General features: G+C 39.4%; 1 long non-coding RNA gene across 1 annotated transcript; it reads left to right on the top strand.

Annotated features, from left to right (window-relative positions):
* Window positions 1-8,500: 8,500 nt before the first annotated feature.
* On the top strand, window positions 8,501-17,020 carry LOC140002045 (uncharacterized). Its single transcript, XR_011807902.1, has 2 exons — window positions 8,501-10,126; window positions 14,659-17,020. It is a non-coding gene; the product is annotated as an uncharacterized lncRNA (long non-coding RNA).
* The last annotated feature ends 10,096 nt before the right edge of the window (window positions 17,021-27,116 follow it).

The raw sequence follows: 27,116 nt of genomic DNA on the forward strand, positions 1-27,116 counted from the left end.
TCCTTTCCTTTGCCTGTTCAGTGTGTAAATTCCTGGTAGTAGGGGATTTTCCCCCGTGTTAGCCTGCAGCAACCAGCAATGAGAAAGTCTCATATTGGCTGGAGGTTCCAGGTGCTAAAGCTATACAAACCAATAATAAGAAATAATGGTATTGCTGATAGAAAGCTTCTCTTCCTTGAAAATTAGTTTTCAATTCATTTCTCTTCAGGATGAAATTCTATATTCTAACAGGCCAAGACTTCTTTTTTTTTCTATTCCAATGCTCACAATGTGGGAGGTGAAAATAGAGTTCGTAATGAGAACTTGATTCTGTGGGCTCCCAGTGGGAGCATACACATTGCAGCGTAAGTGTCCTGCCTTATAACAACTTTTCCTGCTACCAGAGCTATAACTAGACTGGTAGAGCAGAAATAAGGAGAACAGGCGCAATAAGTAAAAGGGATGCATTTTAACCTTTTTTTTTTTTTTTTTTTTTTTTTAGGCCACTATATGGGTGAGAAAATTACATGTGGAGTTACACAAGTTACATCTGCTAAATCAACATGAGACATTATGGATTTCATGCATGGATTTCCTGGAAAAGCTTTATTCCACATATTTTCTGGAATGTCTAAATCAGAGATTATTTTTTCCCCCAAGTGCCCTTCCTGACAGTAATTTCATCCCTGTTTTAACACCTCTAACACTGGGAGATTAATTTTTGCCATCCCAGGAAGCATGTTTCCCCTTCTTTAAAAACTTTCTCTCTTTTCCCCACCAACCTGGCCACAAAAACAGACAGAGCTTTGGTTGTTTGTGACCTTACTTCGTTTTATTGACCCTAAATATCTGAAGATAGTTCCTCAGCCGAAGAACCACATCTGTGTAATGCCTCCCTCTACTGGATTTATGTGGATGGCTAAAACAGCTAATAAATGGTCGTGGGTCACTGATAACATTGGGAAAAGATGCTTTTCTGTGCACAGTCAAAAATGATAGCTGGTTTCCATTGATTTTACAAGGATTAAAAGAATGTCGTGTATGCAGCTTGGCTAAACAATGGCTAAAGGGGATGTGATAACCATCTACAGAAAGCTGTGAACATGCTGGAGTTTGCAGTTAAGCAGAGTTTGAGTGATTAAATTAGGAAGGGCTGAACTTTGCGGAGTCTGGGGCAAGTGAAACCCTTGAACTTTTTTTTTGAGGGAGTGAGGGATTTGGGAGAGTGGGTTGTAAGAGTCACAGAACTGGCCTCACTGCAAACTCCCTTTTTTTTTTTTTTTCCACTTGTAATTCAAACCCTTGCTGGTTCCTTCTCCACTTTGAATTCAATTAAAAGAACATGTGTTTTTGGCTGCAGACAAATCCATGATGTACAGTGAGGAGGGTAGAAAGAACCATTTAAAATTAAGTAGTCACTTCACTGTGGTATCAACAGTTTTGTTCACTGAAAGTGGTAAAAATTCTGGTAAAAGACAGAGACCACTGCAGATGTGAGTGCAGACCCGACAGCATGGCTGTAGTTCATCTGTATGTAATATCATGAATCTCTGATTCCTATTGAAACTCCGTACCATACCATGATATTGGGACTTCCTAAATTTTGCATGGATTTTTTCCCTTCCTCTCTCATCACCCTTTCTTTTTAAGTTCACCACTATGACAACTCTATTTCACTTTTTTTTTTTCAAAAATCTTCTTTATTTGGAGCATCTGGCACCATGACAGAGTCAGAGTGTGTGTAAAGCACTGTACAGAGTGTGCAATCAACAGGATTGAGTTCCTCAAACCATGCTGGTACCAGGGAGGAGTTTCCCAACAGGTCTCACCAGCATCACCTGTGCAAAGCCAAAGGGAACCAAGAATATTATCACCATCATTAAATTCAGAGCAGGGTATCTATTGTGTAAAATTGAGCCTCTTTTGTATATAACTATCTTCCAGAGTAGAATGGGTCTTCACAAGTGCAGAGATGTGATTTGGTCCTGTTTTAAGCACTGGATAATGTTGAACTGTATCAACAACTTGGGTACAAATAGAGATCACAGGGAAATGACACTTTGTATGAAGTTAAATTATCCAGGATGCATCTGGCTCCCTTGGTAATCTAAAGTGAGATCATACTGCAAAAGAAATGCAGGGAACAAGAAGGAATATTCTTTCGTGGGAGAGCTTAATAAAGGTTACCTCTAACTACCAAGAAAATACTTTGTTTTGAATGTGGAGGTGCCCACAAATGTGAAATGTGAAATAACCCCCATGTAAATGTCATTCATCAAAATTCTTTAAAAGGAGCTTTCAGAAATTCAGGTGGCTAGGGTTTCAACAAACAGGAAAACAAACTGGCCAGGGCTGCTGGTTACTGTGCTGGATTGGTAAAACAGAGTTTCGACTGCCTGCAGCCACAATTCCCCCATGCCTCACAACTTGCAGAGAGCAAAGGGTTGCAGAAGCCGAAACCATGGCAGGTCTGGGATCCTGCTGTTGTTTTTCTCATTTCTGGGTCTGAACCATGTGCCTGAACAAAACAGACTCAGCAGTTCAGAGAGCCTCTCTGCAGCCCGGCCAGCCCCGGCTTTGCTCCCTTGCTTGTGTAATTTTGCAGGTCATTTTGAAATGCTGGTTGAGCACTTTATCAGAACATGTAAACAGTTTGAGATAGGGGTGGGATAAAAGAGAGTGAAAAAAAAAAAAAAGAAAAAAAAAAAGAAAAAAAGAGTATGACAGATTTTATAAATGTTTCTCAAATCATCTGCAAAGATGTCCTCCTTTGATTGCAATCTTCAGTGATTTCAGAAATAGCCAGGGATCCTGTGGGGATATCCCTTTTCCTACCTTACGTAATGCCCTTGCTTCAGTTCCTTCGAAACATGCTCTCACCCTCACTGGATCTATCCTTCAGACAGTGTAAGGAAATATCTCCTACTAAGGGCTGATGTCCTTCAAATACCTTTAGGACCCATCTTCTTTTTTTCTTTTTTTTTTTTTTTTAATAGTAGGATTTAGGAAATTAAAATAATGTTAACAAAAGCAGCGTTGTTCACATGGGGCTGTTTTGCCAGGAGAAGGCACTGTACCTGACTCACCATCAGAAAGATTTTGTTCGAGAACTTGAGCATCATCCAGTGCAGGGACAATCTGCTGGGGTGGAGCTGGGGCAGGGAGTGAGGTGGAGGAGGATGGAAAAGGGAGAGAAACTGGCCAAGGAACAGCACAATGGTTTGTTTTGGTGTATGGGAGAGCTGGCTTTGTTAATTCAATTTTATATAACGCTTACTTTGGCTAGATTTATGGGTGCATGGTATCCTAATAAAAGTCGCAGCTGAAGAAATCATCTCTGAGCTTCCACAGGCCTTTGAATTTCTCTCTGGAAGTAACCTCCCCCTCATCTCACCAAAGCAGCTGCAGCTGACAGCAACAGCCAAGCTCTCTCTGATGCCATTTCCCAGGCTGTCCCCTTACCTCAGCCTTCTTCCCAGGCCTGCTGTGCTAAGTCACCCCTCTCCACAGAGCTGAAGCTCTCCTGAAATTTCAGAGAAGGTAGCTTTCCCTTACCTAAGCCATGCACAACAGCCTTAACTCCATCCTCTAAACAAATTATGATTAAAAGATATGACCAGGGTCTTGGAAGGTGCTCTCCACCTTCCCTTCTCCTTTTCCATAATGTACATGTGGACACCTTCCTGGAGACATTCCTTTGGACCATCACTTCTATGGGGAAAGGACCTTACTTTTAGCAGTTTCTATGAAGTACTTGTCATGTAGTAGCAAGAGGTCTTCAAGCATGGTGTTGGCTCTCAATGACAAATGCCTTCACTACCACCCAAACCTTTGTGTGTCTAGTATGCTCTGGCTGATGATGTAAGAAATGAATTTTCTCATTTTCAGAAGTTCATGATTTGCATGCTACCCTACTTCTACTCAAGGTTAGGCTAAACCTTTCCATCAGGAGCAAAATCAGTTCTGAAATTAAAGCTACAACCTAGATTACATTCTGAGGTGGTGTGTGTAGCCAGAGATGTCTCTGGGTTCTTCTGGCAAAGTCTCCTCTGTGTAGCTCAGGCTGCTCAATTACCTCACACATCAAGCTATAGCACAAGTTGAAATCCCATGTCATCTCTTTGCTGCACCGTGCTTCCCACACGATGATAAAAAAAAAAAAAAAAAAAATATTTAGCATCAATTTTGGAAGATCTTTGAATTCAGATCCTTGGAAAAGCACCACATTATTTGTCAGAAATTTGTCTTCAATGACTTTTTGCTAGTTTGTGAAAGATTATGAATTCAGAATCTTTGTGACTCTATTTTAGGAACTTAACTTGTGTTTTAATTAGTGTTGCACAAAGGCACAATGGACTCTAGTTTATTCTCCCAAGGCTTTGTTGATTCTGTAACATGTGCATCAGTAAAGCCGAATAAATAAATAAATAAATAAATAAATAGACAAATAAGTAAGTAAGTAAGTAAGTAAGTAAATAAATAAATAAATAAATAAATAAATAAATGTAGCTGGTCAGCCAGGTAAAGGTAACGATACAAGCACAACGGGAGGGATGGAGACACATTGGCCACAAAGGTGCCACCTTTCTGTATACATTTCTACAAATTGAAGTTGGGAAGCACCTTCCCATTGACTCCATCCAGCACTGCAGGATCTGGATCTACAATCAATTTTTCTGATTGCAGACATACTTTAGTCTGTGTTTGCTCTCCTTGGCAGTGATTTGTAATGTGATTATAATGTATATTTACACACACACCCTCTTAGCACTAGCTGCCTAGCCAAACTAGGAAACGCTGCTGAAATAATAAAAGCAGTTGATCCCCTTCCTGCTTGAAGGTTAATGCTGCATGGTGAGTGAAAGACTTTTAAAAATTGTTTTATTAAGGGAATAAATGGAAACCAGGAGGTGTTTTAATGTCAGTGATTTCACAAAAAGCTAGGTGTGTTCTTTCTTTTTCTTTCTTTCTTTTTTTTTTTTTTTTTTTCCCTTTACATCAAATCCCTGTTAAGAACAATGAGTTTTTGTGACATCTCCTCATGGGAAAATAGAGAAATAAATCTTCCAGTATCAGTGCTCAGACAGGAGCCGAATAGGACTTGAGAACTTTCTGATGGAGGCCAATCAGGAAAGATGAAGAGCAAGAGAAGAAAAAAAATAATAATAATTAAATCAGACAGGTGTTGTAGGGAGTGGTATTTCTGGGGCATATGGGGCGTAGAAACCTGTTAGTCCCTGGTTTGCAGAGCTTCATCTTCCCCTTTGGCAATGTAAGGCCCTGCGTGTTAGTGGGGAAAAGGACACCTGGAGTTTTTCCAACATTTCTGCTCCTCTCTGTGGTGACCAGGCATCACTAGCCAGACTCCTGCCGTCCATGGCAGGACATCTCCAGCACTTTAGGTTGCTTTAGGTTGCCCACAGAAAGCAGCTGAGTTCCTGGTGGTCTCTTTCAGCACTGACTGCAGGAGGTATCTAAGCCAGCTAGACTCCTCTGCCATCTAAGCTGAGCGTAAAAAGCCAGGCAGGAGGAACTAGGACTTCTGTAAAATAACATCACTCCACCTTCTGAAGTCACCGTAATGATCTACAAGATGAAGTGCTGAGATCCTGGGGTGATGCAAACCACGAAAGCACACGAGAATGCAAAGGTGAAATTATAGTTTAGGACCAAGCTGGTTGAACCTGCTTTTCCTCATCTCCGGCACTGCCTGATATGCTGCTGTGTCAGCATCCTCGATGCTTTTTGACACAGATGAGGCCCTTGATGCTTTTTGACACTAGCAGGGTTTTTCTGTGGCACTGCAGGATCCAGCTGCTGAGTTCCTGGCTGCTGTGGGGACAAGGATTATGGATTTAATACACCCTCATGCTTACCCCAGTGTAAATCAGAAGCCACTCCACTGATTTCTTTGGCCTCGAGCCAATCCGACTCCTAATGGAGCCATTCATAAGAATCCCATTAACTTTCCATGGGGGAGTGTGGATACGGCCCTTGCCTTGGGAGGTCGTCATCAGCCCAGAGGGGTTATCCCATGAACAGGAGGGAAGAATCAGCCCTCAGGCCTTTCCTTTCTAATTCTGAGCATGCTGCCAGCGCTTAACCAAGTTAATAATCAACCCGCAAGCCTGGAATTCCCTTCTCGGCCTGCATGGCAGTGGCCACTGAGAAAAACAGCTGCAGAAACCTACAGGACCTGAGCTGGCTGCCCATGAGTTTGTCTGCGTGCACAGTACAGTTCGTGGGATCTAAACAATGGGAACAGTTAATTTCCTGAAGAAAGCTGCAGGAAATCATCTCCTCAGTGCAAATTTTCAGTTGCAGGTGAGAAAAAAGGGGAAGTTTTCAAAACAACTGTGTATTTGGATGTTATACTCTGCACACAAATTAACCTCTTTGAATAGGGTCATTCTGTTGTTATTATTATTTTTATTTTTAGATACATACTTAAAGTTATGGTTAGCTTTATCCCCTCCTGTGTTATTGTTGTTATACCACATATTAATGTAGTGCTTCTGTAGCTGGGAGAAGTATGGTTGAATTACAGTAACGCGCTACAAGCAGGAGGAAAGTGCTGTGGTTTGGCTGGTCCGCTCCTAGATATACACCAGCACATCTGGACAGGAGATCATGTGACAAGTAGGAAAGCCAGAAACATATCCTGGATACTATAAAAAATGGGTTCTGTTAAATTAAAAAGGCTTTAAATATTGGCTCAGCTGGTTTCTGTATAGCGTTTTTAGTAGTTTTGGAATGTGTTGCAAGATTTGTGATCACCAAGAAGTTGATTAAATATTGCAAATCCATTGTGTTGTTAGTTTGTTCTCATGGGCTCTGCGTGTCTTGCCAGTTCTCCCGTACTCTTGTAACACAAGACATGACTTCTGATTCTGGACGAGAACTTTGTGTCCTCAGAACAACTTCTGTACAGAAAAAATATAAGAAGAAAGGAAAGGAAAGGAAAGGAAAGGAAAGGAAAGGAAAGGAAAGGAAAGGAAAGGAAAGGAAAGGAAAGGAAAGGAAAGGAAAGGAAAGGAAAGGAAAGGAAAGGAAAGGAAAGGAAAGGAAAGGAAAGGAAAGGAAAGGAAAGGAAAGGAAAGGAAAGGAAAGGAAAGGAAAGGAAAGGAAAGGAAAGGAAAGGAAAGGAAAGGAAAGGAAAGGAAAGGAAAGGAAAGGAAAGGAAAATAGTTATTCACAACCAGCTATGAAGTGTTGTTCTGCAGACACAGCTTTGTGGCTGTACATGCCATCCTACTTTATTCTTGAATGACCCAAATGTTCTGGGCAGTCTTGTTGCAGATCTGGACACAGCTCATGATCTGCTTCCTTTCCTGCACACGTAAGCAACAGCCTTACTGGAACAGACTATGATTCTCCAAGGAGCAATATACCAGCAATATTAATAAATAATTGTTATGGCATCACAAAGAAAGGCATCATAGTATCATGTAAATAGAAGTCTGGAAGGGATCCTAAGTGATCATCGTGTCCCACTTCATGCTCTGGTATAAACTCTCTGCCTATGCAGAGGAACAATAAGAAACACAGGAGTACGTAGTTTGGCTAAAGCACGAGCTCTTGGAAGATTTCAAGCACAAGATGCATACAGGAAGTGGATGTGAGGGCACATTACTAGGATGAGTATGTGACAAGGGCAGAAACACATTAGGAAAAAAAACAGAGGCCAAAATACAAAACGAAATTAAAGTAGAAATAAACATGGAGTCAATCAAAAAATCATTCTATAAATACATCAGCAGTGAGGTGAGAACCAAGGAAAATTGTTGTATTACCCAACAAAGAGGAAGACGTGTTGTCAGATGATGCTGACAACATGGATATGCTTAACACCTTTTCAATCAGATTTCATTTAAAGTTCAATGATGATCAACAAAGAGGAACATTTATTATTTACATATCTGTGTATTGGTTGAGTCTGATGAACCCCAGTCTAGGATGCTGAGGATGAAACTCCATGTTCCGTGAGTTTGGATGGGGAATGCAATTTTAGAGAAGATCTAATCAGTTCCATTTACCATGCTCTGGTTGGATTTCCAGGCAGGCTTAGAGTTCATGATGAAACTAAACAGGAATACATGCTTTGAGGGTGTTAATTAGTAGCTGCTAATGAGCATAAAGTCCTTGGCACCAAAGTAGAGCTAGTCTGAGGAAAAAAAAAAAAAAAAAAAAAAAGAAAGAAAAAGAAAAAAACAAGAAGCAGAGTGTGGTCATTGGAACTAACTGTTTTGTACAACTAATCCACTTGAATTGCACCACAGTGCTTGCACAAGCAGACATAGCCGAAAAGAGCAGGGTAAAGCAATCTTACAAATGTTTGCAATTATCTTTGACAAGTCTCTGGCAGAAATGAGAAACTGATATTGGAAATAGTGCCTATTTTAAAAAGAGAAGGGATGAAAAGCCAAGGAAACATAGGTCGGTCAGCTTACATTTTATTCTCAGAAAAATTCTGGAATGAGCAAGTGAACAAATTATTATACATGGAAAATACTAAGGAGATGAGTAGCAGCCAGTAAGGATTTGCCAAGAATAAACCAATCTAGTATTCTTTCAAAACAGGAAAACAGGTCTTTTTGATTGGGGAAAAATGAAGTGTTTCATAAGCAATTTTGTTTCACTTGTTATTCTCAAAAGCAAACTAGAGATACAGTCCAGGTGAAATTAGGTTAGGTGTAACACTGTCAGAATTATTGTATCTGTGGAGAAAGTAGGAACCTGCCAAAATCAGAAGATATTGCTTGTCAAGAGATTTCCACAGAGGTCAATCCAGGCTGTGAAGTGCAGAGTAGGTGCATTACATTTGCAGACAACACAAGGCTGGAGGAGACTGACAATGACTTCTTGAAAGAAGATTCAGCACTACCATGAGTTGTCCTTCTTGGCCTGTTCTGAGAATGACCACTCCAGAAAACACCTGGGGAGCACTTCTCTACCTGCTACCCCTGCTGTTGTTAAACACAAGGTAGAGCATCAGGGATTCTTATTTTTCTCCATCCTCACAATGGTGCCTGAAGACTTCACAGTCCACTGATTGCTGGATTAAGAGTCATGACTTAATCATCCTGAAACCTTAGCTCTGTCTGCAGGAGTACTTGCACCCTGCACTTCACACTTGTATACTGCACTTCACAGTGAAGTTCTGGATCAACACACATCATATATTTTTCTCTTTCCTCATTCAGGGAGAATTCAGGCCTGTTCTCGTTCAATCCACAGTAGAGCTTGTGAGGGATGTGAACCATGAAATGGTGATGAATGACCAAGGTGCCAGCTGAACAAGACAAGGGTTGGGGATGTTCTGTCTTATTTCTCAGTGGGCTTGTGTGAAATGTAATGAGTGGAGCAGGGAAGCATGTGCTAAACAACACAAGTATCTGTCAAAAGATTCTTACACTTAGGGTATCTGAGACATTATTTTATACACTCCTTCGGGGAACCATCTCACACAGCGTGTGTGTGTTATGGTTCCTTTTAGAGAAGCTTATGGGAATCATTGAGTTCATGTATTAGTCACCAAAATGATTAATAGGGACCTAAAGGTTCACATATACATACTTTCATGCTAATGAAGCCCTCATGCTTTATTCATGAAGCAGAATACAAAGCTCCGGGAATATTTCTCCTCAATGTTCTTTCCAATGCTCCCATTTTTTATTCTGTAAAAGACATTGATTTATTTGAAATAAGCATAAAATATGTACCAGCTCAATAAACCCCAAAGAGGTTCTCAGACTTTCTTGAGTGTCCTCATCAGGTAATAAATCATGGAAGCAATAAAGTATGTTAAATAGCTTAACCAATCATGAAGAGCAGAGCCATCAAATGACTTATTTAAATAGTTGTAGGGCATTAACCAAATAAGAGATACTGGAGTCTTTATACATTTCTTTCTCACACTTACACAATAAGTATGAAGATAGAGCAGTTGAATTCTGGGGCATACAAAAAAGATTAATGAGAAAAATATAACTCTTATCTTTGTAAATGAAAAGTGTTGTATGTTTCTACATTGTTTTCACTGGGAGCAAGAGAGATTTTTTCTTGCAAAGAGCACTGGAAGGCAACTTGATATCAAAGATGGAAGAATCTTTCCTCAAGATGTGAATAATCACCTAGAAGCATATGGGTAAGTCTCAGCTGGTGCACTGGAAAACTGGGCACCATTCTCTTTTGCATCTCATCCAGTACCTATGTCTACTTTTTAGCCTAGTCAAGCTAACCTCTCTTCAATTTGGATTGCCAGCATGAGTTTCCTTTCCAAGCATTAGCAGACATCTACATAAAGTAAATCCCTTGAATGATAGTATTAAAAAGCTTAAAAAAAATGTTTCTATATTTATCTTTGCTACATCCCATAAAGGAAAGGAAGTAACCTTGTCACCTTATTAAAAAGGGGGGGAATACAGGATAGAGAGGCTAAGGGTTAAATCAATAAAGGAGCCTAAGTAAGCAATTTCCAGAGTCTGTTGCCAAAATTTAGATTCTTGAGAGCTTTAGTGTTGTAATCTAACATTACAAAACCATATATATCCTTCAGAAATGTAGGAGCCACTAAAGCCAGGATGGGAGCCAGTTTACAGGTCAAGATACCTAGGTCTGGTCATCTGAATTACTGTTTTGATCTTACAGACTCTGCCTGTGAGATCTCTGTCAGCTATAACTGAAATTTTGAGATCAGCTTGCAGGTTGCTATCCACACTGACATGTCTTAATATGAACCAGAATCCCATCCCAACAGACATCTAGAATAATTCCAAGGCCTTTGGGCTATGCACTGGCTTTACATAGCAGCCTACAAGCTGGATCTCACCGGTGGACTGACTTCCTCTGATTTACGGCTTTCTCAGAGGAAAAAGACCCACAGCCCCTCTGTGAGAGAAAGGACTGTGTGCAGAGCTATGACCTTCTTGTGGCTTTAAGGAGCCTTTGAATGTTGAGCCAAGTGAGCACAGGAGAAGGAGGTAAGGTTGAAGTTCTGTCCCTCAGTGTGGCTGTTTAGGGTTTAGTGTCATTTTCCATAGTGTGACATGGGAATGCAAAGGTGAAACCTGGCCTTTAGCTGTGGAAAAGGTCTATACAATTTTGAGGCATAGAGTTTATAACTCTTCTCTCCCTTCAGTTTTCCTCCTTGTTAGATATATTATATACTTAAGAAATAATATGTAATACAAATATTTAAATATTTCTTACATATATTTTATGTTAGTATATTATAGGATATATATATATTGAATACACACACACACACACATATATATATATATTCCTGTATATATACTAGCCATAACTGGCAAGCAGGTTTTTCAAGTGCACACACTAACCACTAGACAAGATCATCTCCCACCTACCTTCCCGCTCCTGAATTCCTGAATTTCCTCTGCCTGGAGAGCCAGTTAGCTCACTGCAGACATGAGTCAGGGAATAAGCTTAAAACTGGCACAGATGATCAGAGAGTTCAGGGCAGAGTGCTAATTTGAGGCATGAGCTAACATGACACTGTAGATGTACTCTGGGAAGAGTATGGCTCAGCAGATATGCAGCACTCTGAAGGGAGAAAAAAAAAAAAAAAAAAAAAAAAAAAAAAGAAGACTGAAGACTGAGTCAAAAGCCAGGGAGAGGATTCAAATGTGGGACTTTCCACACTAACTCTAAGTGCACTAGACTATGGGTAGCTATATTTAAGGGGACCCCCTATTATTTCTGTGATAAAGCAAGTGTTAAATCTCATAATTAGAAGGGTGAGAATATATGTATTTTACTACTATACCCACACATCATCCTACAGACTATTCAGCAGAGATGTTTCTTGAAGTAGAGGCTGCAGTCTTTTCAGTGTATCTAAGACCACGAGGAGATCACATTTTTGATAGAAAAATACTTATTTTTATTCCAAGCCTGCAGCCTGATGATTTCATGTAGTGTCTTCTACCCCTCTTCTTCCACAAAGCAGAAAACAATCGTTTCTTATTTGCTAACACTCACAGTTCTGCAACCCTCTGTCAGATGCCTTTACCTTTCCTGATCTTTCTGGTTTTATTGAGATGAGGTGAGCAAATCCGCAGTTTTAAAGAAATGAGACCAAAAAGCCATAAAGTTAAATAGTGATGCTTTCTGCCTTATACTCTAGTTCTTTGCTAGCAAGCTCTATCTGTCTATTTAATTTTTATATTGCTGCTGCTACCTGTGCTCCTGTTTTCAAATAACTATCTGCAGGATCTATTTTATTTTATTTTATTTTATTTTATTTTATTTTATTTTATTTTATTTTATTTTATTTTAATTTTATTTTTCCCCACCTGGTGCATCAAATTTTCATATATGGAACTTGTACATCTTCCTTACCTAATATAAATATATATATGTATATATATATAGCTTATTACAGGAGCAGGTTGCTTGATCTGAGGTTCACCTGAGTAGAGGTGGCCACTCATTGCATGTTTTGTGCTCTACGAACTTGGATAGGAGTGCTCTGTTGGCATTAGGAGACCTATAACACCTAGCTTCAAATAACCACTGCATTGGAAAACTACCTAATGTCTAACCAGTATGTTCAACTCATGAGGGTAAATATAGACACTGGGATGTGAGTGGATGGAGACAAGTTAGGGCAACAGATCCTGCACACAAATATGTGAAAATTGCTCAGGAAGGGAGATGGGGGCATGGCATATGGTGACGCACTAATCTGTTCCTTACCTTCTACTGATCCCTGCTGTGCCACAACAAAGTGCTTCTTGGGCTTCCTTCTCCACAGAGCAAAGCTACAGGCCCCTCCGCAGGCATGCATCCTCATTCCCTGCCACCCCTCACCCTGCCCCAGTAGCCTTTAATCTGGATCCCTCACCTGCCCATCCCCTCCAATCTCAAGATAGGTGCTCTTCCACATGCGCTGATCAAAATGAAATACAGCCATGATTCATTTGAATGTAAGGTGATTGCTATATCCACTAGCATACACTTGCCCATCAACAATTTTTCTGAGACCCTCCGACTTCAGTCACTCCCTTCCGCTGCCCCAGAGCTGCCTCTTTGCTTCTTTGAAGTCCTGTGCTCTATCCCCAGGCTGTCGCCATCCATGAATTTCATCCCTCCACACCTCTTGAATGCTCTTTCTCCTCATCTCCAGCCCCTGAGGCACTGTGATTGACAAAACCATACCTCTTGCCCTGCATCCATCTGTGAAAGAAAATTCTCCCTTTGGTAATTGTGGTGATTTGGAAAGCCAGGTCATGATTTCTCTTATTAAAAATCCCTGTAGAAGACACACAGGTAGGAGAAAAAATGAATGTGTCTGGAGGGAAAGTAGTTCTACAGGAGCCTGAGGACCAGTCCTTTGGTTGCAGGAGAAGTACATCGCCAGATGAGACCAGTGGTAGTATTCACAGTCCAACACAAAGGCACTTCAATTCTAGACTCTGCCCTTGACTGCCTACCAAATTATAGTAATGTTTTGGTAAAACTACAACTCTTTGGTCAGTAGGTGGGCTGGCTTAAACTTAGGATACGCACTTACTAAAGGATTCCTAAATGCTCCGTTGAAGGGATGAAGTCTTGACCCACATTCACTGAAAATCAGTAGTCATTTCACCACCAATTTCAGTCATTTTGGCAAACCTCAACAGGCAAGGCAAGACAGTATTAGTAATTCTTAGCTTGGGGAAAATTTTCTTGGCACCCACCATTACCTTGTTCTTCCAACTGTCTCTAAAGCTGTTGGCTGAGGAGTTATTTTCTTCCAGACACAGTTTTCTCTCTGTACGTATGAGTGTACATGCTTGTGTGTGTAGGGAACAGGGTGAGTTATTGTGGCTTGACTTCTTAGCCAGATTACCAGCTCCATTTGCACAATCATCGTACATGTTTCCACAGGATTATACAACATGCTGGCCATTCCAACTTCAGCTGAACTCTTTGGCATGTTGAAGGTTGACTCCTCCTCCCTCCCAACCCACCCAGAGACTGGCTTCACTCCACTGAAGTCAATGGAATTGCAATAAAATAAAATCAATGTCGTGGAGCAAAATAATCCAGCCCTTCTGACAATATTCCTTTAACAACCAGCTCATTTGGTGCCGTTCAGATTCTGGCAAGCAGCATCTTATAGACAGACTCATTACTACCATGATGTGACATGCCAATATCCACTTCTCTTGCATTCTTGTTAGGAGGAGTGGGACTTGACGTATATCTGTTTTCATTTTTGACCTGACATATTTAGTTTTGAATGATAGCAAGCCAGAGGAAAAGAAAAATATGTAGCTAATGTAAGTATTAACTAACCAAACTCTAAATATACACATGTGCACACACACAAGCATAAAACCCAAACCCTGTTCAAACCACTGTGTTGCTACACGAGATGAGATCTGCCACCCACTCAAACCTTTGGGCATGACAAAGAGCACAGGAGAACTGATTCTCAGCCAGGGGAGTGTGGACTCCAGTCTGCTCCCCACACGGTGCTAGGCTGCCAGCAAGAAAATTAATGTAACAGTACAGAGGGGTTTTAGCTGAGCAAACAACCAGCAACTCAACATGGCTTTGTTGTATTTACCAGTGCCTGGGCAATTTTCAAAAGGACTTCAAAACAATAGGATGAGCCTCGGGTCAATGCAGCTGATTTCTGATAGATTTTTTTTCTCTCTCCCTTTCCAGAGGAGGAGCTGCAGAAGGAGCCAGTGACAAAGAGCCGAGGTCTGTAAGGTTTTCCCAAGAGTGTATAAGAAATCGTGAAGGAGAAGACTATAAATCAGGACCCAGACTGATGCACTGTCCACGGCAGCAGCTCTGAACCTTCAACAAGACATTTTTCGAGCAAGTTTTTGGAATTTTGGTGGGCTCTGACCTGCAGTTTTCACTTCCAAAATAACTTGACTTTTCTAAAGTGGTAATTTCATTTTCATGATAATGCTAAACTCAAGCCACATGTGCTTTAATTTAAAGCAGGACTCAGGCGGTGGACCCTGCCAAGAAACAGTAGAGAAACATGCTTATTCTACTAGTTTGCTTGAGGCATTCAGCATTTTTGAATGCCTAGGCAGAAATATAGTTTTTAAATAAGCCAATCCCAGAGAGAGAGAGGGGGGAAGAGAGAGAGCAGAAGAAGGAGGGAGGGGTAGAAGAAGGTTGCAGTACATTTTTGCATTAAGCTTTTGTTGCATTGGCTGGCTAAATGAGAACTGATGAACTGGCAACAGAAAAAATATCATTTATGGCCTTCTCTGGATTTTTTTTTTTTTGACAGTGAAGATGTCCTTTCTCTTTTTCAGATGCAAACTGGCGTGTTAGACTTCATCATGACACAGGCTATTAGATTGCCTTAAATATGCACTTGGTTCCACAGTTCTTTCTACTAATTGAATCCAAGAGACAGATATGTTTACATATCCTTTTGGTGGCACTTCTAGGATTTTTTTTAAACTCTCCTGGCAGGCCCAGGAAAGCAACCTTGTCTTTTTATTTAGTGTGAGCAAAATAGACGTGCAGTAAAGGAGAGAAGAAACAGGAATGAATGGACAGAGGGGAAAAGACTTTCCCCCCCCCTCCTTCCGAAAACTGGAGGGCCACACACTCTAGGTTTTGGGAAGGCTTTGCTTCAGGTGAGAAACCAGTTTCTTCCACCCATTAAAGTGCCTTCTAATTGTTTGTATCTGCTATTAAATAATCAAATTTTGCCACAATTCTCAAACTGCACCACCAAGCCAGGAAAGTGTTATCTTCGTTGTGGAGCCCATTATACTGCCATCAGTGGTAAAAGTCAGAGGTCACAGGATCAAACCCTGATTTTTAGAGACTTCTGCTGGACCTGCAGAGGCTCAATGTGCTTTATTTTGTCAGCCTGCTCTAATTGTACTTGTTCACAAAACAGATGTAGATGTTTGACAGGAGGTGACAGTGTTTGCAAAAAAAAAAAAAGTATGTCATTAGTTGCCTGCAAATAGTGAAAATTACATTGGCTTCCAGATGGTCACACTAGAGATGCTCTTGACTTGTGTCTCTTGGAGATTTTCCTCACGTGAATTTAAACAGCTAATTAAAAGAATTGGGACCCACTTCTCTGTTGTACCCAGTAGACCACAGCTGCCCCAACATTTTGTCTGTACTGTCATAGTATCTTTGCACTAAAAAAAATTCCATGATATCATAAGAAGCAAATTGCAGCCAGAAGCCCATGTTATTAGCTGTAGATAAAAATTGCTCATTTTAAGCTGTCCCATTCAGGTGACATGTGCCTGACTCCAGGAAGGCACATCACACATACGTGGAGCATTAACACTTCATGTAAATGTTTCCTCCTATGCTTCCTTCAGCCCTGTCCCCACATGGCCCCAGTGACACTTCAGCTTAACATCACATTGACCCTTCAGAGTAACATCACAGTTCAAGCCCCCTATAAGGCTCCTCAAACTGGGACCCTGCCATTTCCAGCCAAAAGATCTTCCCTATATGCCAGCCTCAGAATGCAGCATCAATTTTCTGTTTCCATAATGCCAGAATATGTCTAAAGATGCAAGTGGGATCAGCATGAAGGATTCAGCTAGGTTCTGGCAAAAGCCATGACACTGCTTGCTGTAATAAAAATAACACAGAAAGAAAGAAAATAAAAGAGAAGAGAAGAGAAGAGAAGAGAAGAGAAGAGAAGAGAAGAGAAGAGAAGAGAAGAGAAGAGAAGAGAAGAGAAGAGAAGAGAAGAGAAGAGAAGAGAAGAGAAGAGAAGAGAAGAGAAGAGAAGAGAAGAGAAGAGAAGAGAAGAGAAGAGAAGAGAAGAGAAGAGAAGAGAAGAGAAGAGAAGAGAAGAGAAGAGAAGAGAAAAGAAAAGAAAAGAAAAAAGAAAAGAAAAGAAAAGAAAAGAAAAGAAAAGAAAAGAAAAGAAAAGAAAAGAAAAGAAAAGAAAAGAAAAGAAAAGAAAAGAAAAGAAAAGAAAAGAAAAGAAAAGAAAAGAAAAGAAAAGAAAAGAAAAGAAAAGAAAAGAAAAGAAAAGAAAAGAAAAGAAAAGAAAAGAAAGAAAAGAAAGAAAGAAGGAAAGGAAGGAAGGAAGGAAGGAAGGAAGGAAGGAAGGAAGGAAGGAAGGAAGGAAGGAAGGAAGGAAGGAAGGAAGGAAGGAAGGAAGGAAGGAAGGAAGGAAGGAAGGAAAGAAAGAAAGAAAGAAAGAAAGAAAGAAAGAAAGAAAGAAAGAAAGAAAGAAAGAAAGAAAGAAAGAAAGAAAGAAAGAAAGAAAGAAAGAAAGAAGTAGAGACTGAAGACTGATACAGGTAAAAAATAAAAAATAAAAAATAAAAAATAAAAGGGTAATCCACACCCGTTTGCTCAGGACAAGTTTTTAAAACCTGTTAAAATAATGTCTCTATGTCTTCAAATAACGTTTGAGTTTTGATCTTAAAGAAAATAGATAGTGTTCTAAAAAAGAATTTCTAATTTTGAAAGGCTGAGAGTTGCCTTACAAACAATTCTTCCCTGGCCTCAGAATGGGCAGCCTGGTTGTTTTACAGTCAAATGTCTTCAGTAAGAAGTTATTTAGAAAAAGAACCACAATGCCTCAAGACAGACATGATTCAATGATTTCCCAAAACAGGGATTTTAAATAAATATTGCATTACATCTTTCTGGTTTTGTTTTGTTTTTATAAGCCATCAGTAACATACATGTAGCAGCTTCCAGGAAGGATGTGCAGGTAGTGAATTATCCATAAGAAATGACCAGGGGCTGAAAGCTGAAAGTTTCCCTCTTTCCCTGAATTACCTGGCTGGCAGGCTATAACAAACATACATGCCACCCACACACTGTTTTAAACGAATATTATTAAGGTTGCAAATCAATTCTTAGCTCAGAAATGAACCTTAAATCATTTCCCTTGCGTGTATGAATTATATAAGACTTTAATTAAAAGAACACCTAGTATATTTTCCACCACCTCATTCAGAATGGATGGTGCACTCCTAATTCAATATCTTGTTCTCTGCTTATTATCTGAAGTGTGACCCCAGGCCTTATTTACAGTACAAATCTTATTCTGAAGACAGAATTATTAATTTCCTTGTGGCTTCTCCTGTGGGGCTCCCCACCACAAGATCCGAGGGCTTTACAAACATTCACTCATCACCCTTCCCAAAATGGTGAGGAGGGGGTGTCCCCATGCCCGTTGGTCTATCGAGGAAACAAGGCACAGGGAGACTGGGATGCCAAAAATGAGATTCTGGAGGACATGGTATGAAATACGTGACCTGAGCTTGCACACTGAAATCAGTTGCAGTTGAGAACAATCAACATTTCTGCGAATCAGAATGTACGATCTTATCAGATATCTAGAAAATGAGAAATGTTAATGACTTGTGGGAAAAGTTTGGTTTCGGTGACAAGATGGGCCTAACAGACACCAAGATAAAAGAGGATTCAGCTGAAAGAATTTAATCAATCCTTTCTTTTCCTGTAACCTTCATTTTCTACTCTTTTCTTTTCCTTCCCAATCTTTGAAAGCAGTGAGATAGTTGTACTGAAAATAATACTCCTTTTTCCAAAACATGAGTTCCCAAAGCAGACCCTCATTGCACTGGATTAGGCAGGGAGCAGTATGAAGTTTAGGAAGTCACTGAATCATTAAAATCTGCATGAACACCACTTCAAGAAACCAAACTGAAGATACACAAGCACTATTAAATCTGGTAATTCCTTACTTTTGCAGTTTATTTTATTTTATTTTATTTTATTTTATTTTATTTTATTTTATTTTATTTTATTTTATTTTATTTTATTTTATTTTATTTATTGGTTCATTTCCTAGATACTTAAGAAGTCAGCTTGGAGAAGTGGACATTTCTGCAGAAGGTCTGATCCTGGCAGGCATGTGGATGGACCATCAGCAGGGCTGGAGACTCCGTATTACCCTCTCAGACTTCTGCCACTGAAGGAAACAGAATAGCTGGGCAGAGGGAAGCTTTGAGGAGGTTGCTTGACATCTTAAAACTGTGTGAATTGTGGTTTTTCAAAAGCCTGAAACTTTGCCAACTCTGGGCAGATTCTCACGGGGAATGCAAGATTCATCCCATCATAGCAGACAGTCGATTGTAAAATGTGAGGTTCCCATTAGAAGTCAAAGGAAATGACCTCAGAATCTAACACCAGAAATTAATATAACCTTCTTGAAAATGGCAGACATTTCACCCCAAATTCCCCAACCCCCCAAAAAAATAAAATAAAAAAAAATAAAAAAATAAGTTGTAAACTAGCAACCAAAATGGAAAATTTCAGTCTCAACACAGAATCTTGGGAAAGTTTCAGTGAACTGAAAATTGGCGTGTTTTGATAGTAGTTGTTGGGCAATGTTAAAGGGCATTGTTACAAAGGGTATTTATATGTTCTTCTTAGAGCCAGGACATGATCTTAGAGATAAAACGGCAAAAGATGTTACTTTGTGCCCATGCTTTGATACAGTTCACTTGCAACTATACAGGTGAATTAAAAAATGTGATCCATTACCAGATTGCTTAGTCTCTCTGCTTGTCTTGGTAGTACTCTGACTGCTGTGGTTAAAATAGGGAAAGGAACATATATGCAATGAAAAACCTCAGATCATTACTACATTTATTCCCACTCCCACTCCAAGATGAGACCTTGAGTCAACCATTTCCATTATGGTATCTAGATAATTGGCCTAATTTTCAGAGGTGTGAAATCTTACAAATCTCTTGTGCTTGACTAGCAAAACTGGAAAATTACACCTCTTAGCTACCCAAATAGGAAATGAGTTGCTGAACTGGAAACCCTGTAACTGAAAATGTTGACCTTGGTCTTCAAGCGTTCATTATCTCATCTACATTGTATAAAAGCCAATGAGAAATCTGAGTACTACAATGATGTACAGCTTCATGCCTTAACACTTGTTCAGACAGCTCTATGATAAGTCACGAGTGAATTTATTGTTGGTTGCCACCACTGGGATTCCTTCTAAAGAGCTTTTCTGAATGTCACCTGCTGTAGGACACAGAGCTGGAAGGATCAGTTTGTGCACACCCAGGACATGCACCTCCCTGACCCGTGAGCTGCTTGCCAAAATCACCATACAAATGAGAGCTGCAATACGCAAAGCAGGCACATCAGGGAGCTGAGGAGTGGAGGAATGCCAGGAGGCATTCACAGGTGGAAAAGGTTAATGTCTCCCTGTGGGGTCCTATTACTCATTTCTGAATGAGTCCTCGTGTGGGATGGGGCACCCGTGCTGGAGGCTTCCGCAGCAGCTAAAGGGCTGGCTTTCCCTGTGGGTCCCAGCCTCTGCACAGTGCCAGCACATGGAACCCATGCAAATGGCATTGGAGCAAGTAGCTGGACAACCCCAAACTGACCACTCAGTTATTAATTTTGTTTGTTTTCTTCACATATACTAGCTAAATTATTATCTAACATGTATGTAAATCATGGTGCTGGCTGTGGTTTTTATAACTAGTAATTCAGGAGGGCTCACACTTTTTTAGTGAAATCTCTTGGTGTCTTTGACGCAAGTGACAATTTGTTACAAAATTCCTTTTTTATTTTTTTTTTATCTCAGTGAAAAATAATGAGTCTCAAATCTGGATTAAACACATGAAGTGTTCTGAATATTTCTCCCAAGATGCACTTTGCGAAAGTGTTTGAATTTTGAGCAGTTACAGTTGTTTTTTCCCACATTTTTAAATTGTCAGAAAAAAAAAAAAAAAAAGATTTTGCCCAGCACTAGCTAGAAGATCATTTAGACAGATGCACTGTCAACAATATCCATAGAATTTAGCCCCTAGGGTGTTATATCTGTGTTTCTCAAGCTCTACTTTATCATATCTTGCGATATCATTTGGAAAAATTGTAGGTAGACCATTGAATTAATCAGGTTTACTTGATTTTTGCCCACTGGAACTGAAATAAACAAAACAAATGCTAATGCCTAAACCAGAACAACTGCACGTCTCTCTGATGAATTAGGAAAGCCAAGAAGTATGTATTTTTTCAAACAAGAACAATGGAGAGCTGACATTGCAAAAGGCCTGATAAATGATACTATATTGTTTTCTTTTCAGTGCTTCCCACTATTGCCCACTTGTCTCAAGCCCAAAAGACCAGCTCCAGTAAAGGAAATCTTGATTTTAGTGAATGCAACAACTCCCGGTCAAGCTCACTGATTTATTTGTTCCCTCTGTCATTAAATCCCCTCAATCTGGATGCCATGTTCTGTGAAGAGCCTTACCAGACATGTTAGGTTATTCATGAGGAGGCTCATTCATAGCAGTTAAAAGCATATTTGTGCTAGCAGTGGGATATTTAAATCATCTAGGCATCCAACAATTTTTTTTTCTCGGGCATCTGAATTGATCTGCTAGCCTATGCTCTTGCAATGTGATAGAGTAAAAAAGAAGACCACTATTTTAATACATGGTGCTAAGCAACCAATAAAACTTGAGTCTCCCTCCCTCTGAAACACTTGCAAGTTTAGCTCTGTAAAGGTTAAATAATTGGTTTAACCTGATCCCTCTATGACTCTCGTCTACCTTGTGGGAAAACTCCTGTAAGCTTATTGTAAACATAATTATGCTGTGTGGGCTTTTCATTAATCTAACAAAAAACCGCAAGATGACATGCATCAGACTATTTTTTCCCTTTCTGGAACCTGCCTCTACTTGCAGTTGCTGCAAGATGCTTATTTGTATAGTCTGAGCTTTTTTGCAAATGTACCATGAATTATACCTTCTCTGTTTTTTACATTTGGAGAATTAAACAGGAGGTATCCCGGGGTTAATAATAGGGAGTTTAAGGCAGTGCCAGTTCTTTAGCCGTTGCATGATGGACAGAAGTCTCTCACCCTCCTGTTCCTTGGCTTTGGTGGCAAGTCAATCAGCAAAATATTACCTGAGGATGTGAAGTACAAAAACTGGAAATTACTTTCAACAAGGATGCTGAGCCAAATGACATACTGTCCATTGTCTTGATGGCAATGTAGCCTCCTGAATTACACACAGTTTGCAGGCTGCCCAGCCATGGATCCCCTGCCTTGCCTATGGCAGGCAGCTGCCTTGATACACTGATGCTTAGACACTCAAAATCACTGACCTGGAGAGAACCCCATGAGCTGAAGCCAACTTTGTTGGGTTAACCCAATGCAGGTGAGCAACCAGTTGAGGTTATCCTGCAGGGAAGCAATGGGACATTGGCTTCTCCTCCTACAAAGGACTTTTGGAGAGTGCCCCCTGTCTTTCTGAAGTATGTGATAAGTATCTGGTGGCTCCCTGGTGATTTGGAGTCAAGAGATTTGGAATCCAGCATCTTATTGTGCTGGGTCTGTGGTGGGTAACATGCACTTTCCTGCCTTATAGCGTGTGTTCATTTAAAATAAAGGTCAAATCCAAGGCTATCCTGTTTTCCACATATCTGCAGGCTAGTTGAGCTGTCTTCTCTGCTTTCTCATTCTCCTGAGAACCACCCAGGAGTATCCCAATATGTGAGTTTCTTCCACGATCCAGCAGTTGCTTGGTTTAGGACCACTGACTAGAGAAAAGAGCTGGAAATCACCCTGGAATATGAGAACCATTTCCCCTCACTGTCTTCATCTGTTAGGAAAAAAAGAAGATAATAACACTCACTTGGTTAGTTGCCTGAAAGGACTTTTGGGGACATGAAAGAATAACATTGGGAAAGTGCTTTAAATGGTCTTGTAAAATTTTCTGAAATAATGGGTACAGATTCTTTTTCCCTCCAAAATGAAGATGCAGCCAGTGTCAAACATCGTTAGAAAGCGAATGTGTTAACAGAACCTGTTGCAGAGAACAGACCTGCACTTGCATCACGTGGAGGACAGCATGGCTGCAGAGGAAGCAGCTCTTATCCAGAAGCTGGAAGCAGCTCACTTAGAGCAGCCCCATGTTTTCAGCAGGTCTTATAGCTCTGTTTAGGCACAGCACTGCACTAATGAAGCCACACAACTTACAAGCAGGGCTGGCTGGTGGCTGCAGAGCAACTGCAGATTTGTCTGCAGAAAACCCCACAACCAGCATTGCTGGGGTGGGAGATGGAGCAAAAGCCCTCTTGTTAGTAGCACCCATCCTGATGCAAAGTCCAGGTCAGATGCTGGGGTAACAGCAGGGCAGGTGCTACATCCAGCCCTACAGAACTGAGGTCTAGCTGAAAAGCAGTAAGTATTTAAATAATAATAATATTAATCTTACATGTGGGAGCCACAGGTTGTGCCGCAAATGATATTGAAGCAACCTCCCTATCATAGCATCATCTTTAGACAAATGTAGAGATGTACAGCAGGTTCCCAGTCTGCTCACACTGTTACAGTCAAGGTGGATAGACTGTGGGGCACTTGTTACCCAAATCAGGATGCTGATATCTCCCATCTTTTACCAAAGTCCAGTCAGGTGACTTTATGATTCAGATTTGATAACTGAGAATTAGGGTGACTGCAAAATATCACAAGATTAAAAATCTGTCTTGTGGATTTGTTTCTAAGAAGAAATCTTGCCAAACCTTCTCTGTCTTTTTTTTTTTTTTAATTATTTATTATTATTTTTTTCTGGTACAACAACAGACCTTTTGGATAGGGGAGAAGCATTGATGTTTTATCTTGCCTCTAATAAGCTTTTGGTATTGTTTTAAACAACATTCTATTGAGCAAGTCAAAGTAATAATACATGGGAGAAAAAATTGCTGAGAAACTAATGTATGCCAATACTAAAATATGTCATAAGCAGAGTTTTGCAGTGGTGCTTCTATGGAATTATACAATGCCCTTATGAATGATAGGTGATAGAGGAGAGAGAAAGTTCATTAAATATACGGATCGTGAATTCTGCAGGCATCCAAAAATGAAGACTGAAAGTATATTCAGGGAGCACAGTAAAATTAAATTAATTTTCACAAAATAAAGAAATGGCTTGGAAAAGCTAGGATGCTATTTGACAAGGACAATAGAGAATATTATTAATAAAACATGTGATGTAATCTTTCTGCTCTACTTGGCTTGGCTAAATTTAAATTGAATTAATATGTTCAGTTCAAGAAATATGTAGGCCAGTTGCAGAAGACACAAAAAGGTTTAACAGGAATGGTAAGAAATCTAGAAAACATGGCCTTCTATAAAATTTGATGGAGTTGGGATTATTCAGTTTCTTCTTTAGAAAAGATCGCAGGGAGAGAGATACAATAATGGTCTTCAGATATGTGGAATTAGCAGCAAAGAGGAAGGGAGTAAACTGTCTTCATGCCTAGTGCTGGTAGAACAAGAAGTTTAAATTGCAATAAGAAAGATTTAGGATAGCCTCTGGGGAAAAATGTAAACATAAATGTAATTAAGCACTGAGATGGATTGCTTAGTAAGGTTGTACAATCTCCATCACGGGAGGTGCTTAAGAACAGGTAAAACATGCACTCACTTTCCACAATAATCTTTCTTAATTCTTAATCCCTTATACTTTGAGTTTTTGTATTGTTCTTCTAAGTATCTTTGATTTGAAGACCTCTTCTATTAAGACTTCCATATAACCATGTTATGTAGTCCTTATCCTTAGAGAATTAAAATAGCAGGATACAAAATAGTAAAAGAAGGATAGCAGAAGCTGATCTTTATTTCTTAAAATTCACACTATCCTGAATAACAACTTTGTGTGGAGATTAAAGACTTTGGCATTTCTTTCCACTCAAAGATAGTTTTTTTTCCATTAAAATTTCAGTTATATAAAAAAGGGCTGGCTGTAACTCCTTGGTAATAGCGTCCTTGTGTCAGGCTATATTGCTGAGTACTTCAGTTTCTTTTCTTAAAAATGGGACTTAAGAGTATTACAGTAGAGAATATCATAACATTTTATTGTACTAGAGCAACAAATTCAATATAATAAGTACCAAAGACAGAAGATATAGACCACAAGCCAAGACAAAGCCATAGTCTGTCTGTAGGCAAAATACCCTAGGATTTTTGTAGACCTTGGCAGAAGTACATAATGAAAAGCCTATGCATTTTTATAATATTAAACAGGACGTGACTTCAATACTGGGTATATATCTTTGCCTTAGCTTGATATTGATATCTAATCATGTTCCTTGGATGAACTGAATATGGTCCTTCTCCATATGATCTCGAGTTCACAGCATAAGTGAAATTCCTGTTTTCTTGAGGGCTGATTGCATATTTCAGTGAGTGATTACTGTGCAAACAAAAAGAGATGTCATAGAAAATCCTGCCCTGAACACTTATGAAGAGTGACTCCAAGAAGCAGAGCAGATGCCAAACACATTTCTTTGCAGACCTTTTCCATGGTTTCTTTTCATTTTGGAAGCAGTACTAGTAGACTGTACTTAGCATTTATTTTGAAACTAATTAACCTTGACTGTTTATTATGTATCTTAAAAGGCAAATGTTTAATTTCTACTTTTTAATATTCAATTTCACATGTTTCTTAGCATATTGTTTGTGAAAGCTCTTTAGCTAGAAAGACTATGACACATCATCTCAAAAAAAAAAAAGAAAAAAAAAAGGAAAAAAAAAGCTACGATGAATTTTTTCCCCACATCTGCAGAATTTTTTTGCACACGCTGTTTTGGATTGATGAGCCTCATCTTTGGGACATGTGCCACAAGACAGCAGGATAAACCAAAATCTTCCTTGGCAGCTCTGACAGCATGTTGCAGGAATCCCCAATATCCTTCAGGATAGAGTAGAAAACACTGAAACGACATTTCAAAAGAGATAAATTCTTCAGAGCCTACTGCCTCAAATTAAACCTCACCTACGGTAGCTCCCTTGACCATACAGATATTCAACCTGTAAAATTTTTCATAACTATCACTTAGATGCCCCTGGTTTTGCTGAAGGTACTGCTGGCTTTTTAACTTTCTTTTCAGTCAGTGTAAGTATTTTCCACTGACTTAACTGGGTAGTAGGTCAGGTCCTACAAGAATAGATACAGCTTTATAAGAGTTTCATTAAACCAATGTGCTTGTGTCCAGACCTTCTCACCTGACTCCAAGATCTACAAAGGTAAGGTATGTGAGTAGTTAGATCAGCAACCCTAAGGTAGTAAACAGATTGTATCTTTTTTTTTTTTTTTTTTTTTTTTTTTTTTGATATAGGAAGCATTAAAGGGCAATATTTCTATGCTGCACTTCAGTTAGGTGGGATGAATCTGAACCAGGAGCATTTATTTGCATCAACCTGTATACTACTTGTGCAGTTGAAACCTCAACTAGAAGCTGAGAAAAATGGTTTACAACAGTGATCACTACTAACATTAACCTGCCTCTCCAAAACAGACCTCAGTGAATGCCTGGAGAAACTTAATGTGGCTCTGAAATGCTTGTGCAAGTCACACAATATTTTATCATATAAATTAATTTTTCCTTAGCTTTGAGTCCCTTTAAAAATATGGCAGGCCCTGTAATTTATGAATATTTACTCTTTTGATTAGTTTAATACTTTAACAGATACAAGGAGACTCGAGAAGGAAAATTATATTGAATGATAGTCACAGATGAAAGATGCTGTGATTAAAATTAAGGAATATCATCTCAGACCCACTGCCTTTGGCTTCTATATTGCTTCTTCAGGCTTATCCTTTTGTGAAAACTTTGCCATAAATTAAATATCTTCTCCATCAACTGCAAGAAGCAAAAGATTATTTTGAAAGCTATCCTCCACTGTAAGCCATACACGAAGTGTGTATTCGATCTGGGTACAAGGTTTTGTGGCCCAGGAACAGGCTATAAGAGCTTTGGTACTGCAATGTCTTGGTGTTGATACTGCTATCTTTATAAAAATACACTCTGAATATTTATGCTAGAGAAGAGCAATCTTTATTATTTTATTTTATTTTATTTTATTTTATTTTATTATTTTATTTTATTTTATTTTATTTTATTTTATTTTATTTTATTTTATTTTATATAAATGCTCAGAAAATTAACTGTCATTTATAATGCTGACCCAATACAGCTTACTGGTTAAAAATAAAAGAAAAAAAGAAAAAAGAAAAAAAAAATCCTGCCTTCCTTTAACATATTGATTGCTCTCAAGAGTAAAACTGTTGAATACTCCCTTATCATCAGCAGTGAAGTCATCTAAATTTTGCTTAAGGATGTTCAAATTATTTGCCTCCAGCTCC

The sequence above is a fragment of the Anas platyrhynchos genome, chromosome 3, assembly GCF_047663525.1.
Source record: "Anas platyrhynchos isolate ZD024472 breed Pekin duck chromosome 3, IASCAAS_PekinDuck_T2T, whole genome shotgun sequence".
NCBI lineage: Eukaryota > Metazoa > Chordata > Aves > Anseriformes > Anatidae > Anas > Anas platyrhynchos.